At 27.0% G+C, this 1,039-nt stretch overlaps 1 protein-coding gene across 1 annotated transcript in view; it reads left to right on the top strand.

Annotated features, from left to right (window-relative positions):
• The window catches only part of LOC106871845 (AT-rich interactive domain-containing protein 5B), a 156,648-nt gene that overhangs the window by 6,831 nt on the left and 148,778 nt on the right, over nucleotides 1–1,039 (top strand). The gene's annotated exons all lie outside the window — the stretch shown is intronic.

Genomic DNA, 1,039 nt, shown 5'->3' with positions numbered 1-1,039 from the left:
ACACATATATATCACCTAGTGTAAAAGAGAAAGTATATTGATAAATTAATTATATCAACAAACTAGAAAAATATTCATTTTCTTTTTATTTTATTTAATTTTTTTTCTTTACTAAGAAATAAAAATTCAAATGAAAGAAAAGTGTCTCACAGGAAGAGATAGTTTGGTTCGAGGAAGTTAGATATAAAGAAGAGAAAAATGAAAAAGGAAGGAAAAAAGAAAGCGAATGGGGGAAAGTGAGAGGAAATAGTTTCTCTGATATTGATAATTTTTCTATTCCATAACAGTCATTTTAATTTAGCAATTGGGTATTTTACGACCCGTTTCATCATCCATAGCCTTATCGACCAATCGTATGAGTTTGTAAAACGATTGAATAGTGACCTATTTAGATGGCAGATTTGTGTAGCTTATAACATACAAGCTGCAGCTCACATACATATAACACAATACTTCGAGTACGGTGGTACTGATGAATTGTCGACGACGTGAAAAATCTGTTTGCGATTCTTTGCATTTTCAAGGAATATAGGAACAGATACACACACACACACACGCTTTCTCACGCACTTACACACACATATAAATATATACATATATATTTATACACATATATATATATATATACATAAAAGAAATTTGCATCCTTACATAGTACCTACACACACGTTTGCAATTAAAAAAAAAAATTATCGTTTTTATTTTGAAATATAAAATGTTACACATTTGGAAAAAGGAATTATAAAAATGAATATCAACACTGCAGATTTCATGATCAAGAGGAAATATTTCTTAATTTAACTTAGCGAGATGGAATAATTTGATTTATTTTATTTTATATTATTTTATTTTTATTTTATTTCCCCCTCTACGAATTTCTGTTTAGATAGGAAGACAAATATAAACTTGGTGCACTCACTCAATTGAAAGAAAACAAGGACTTAAGCGATTGGAATGAGAGAAAAATAAGATAAATATTTCCGAAATATATATATGTGTATATATATATATATATATATATATATATATATATATATAT

The sequence above is a fragment of the Octopus bimaculoides genome, chromosome 2 (genome assembly GCF_001194135.2).
Source record: "Octopus bimaculoides isolate UCB-OBI-ISO-001 chromosome 2, ASM119413v2, whole genome shotgun sequence".
Lineage (NCBI taxonomy): Eukaryota > Metazoa > Mollusca > Cephalopoda > Octopoda > Octopodidae > Octopus > Octopus bimaculoides.
This window is presented reverse-complemented; position numbering and strand designations above follow the sequence as displayed.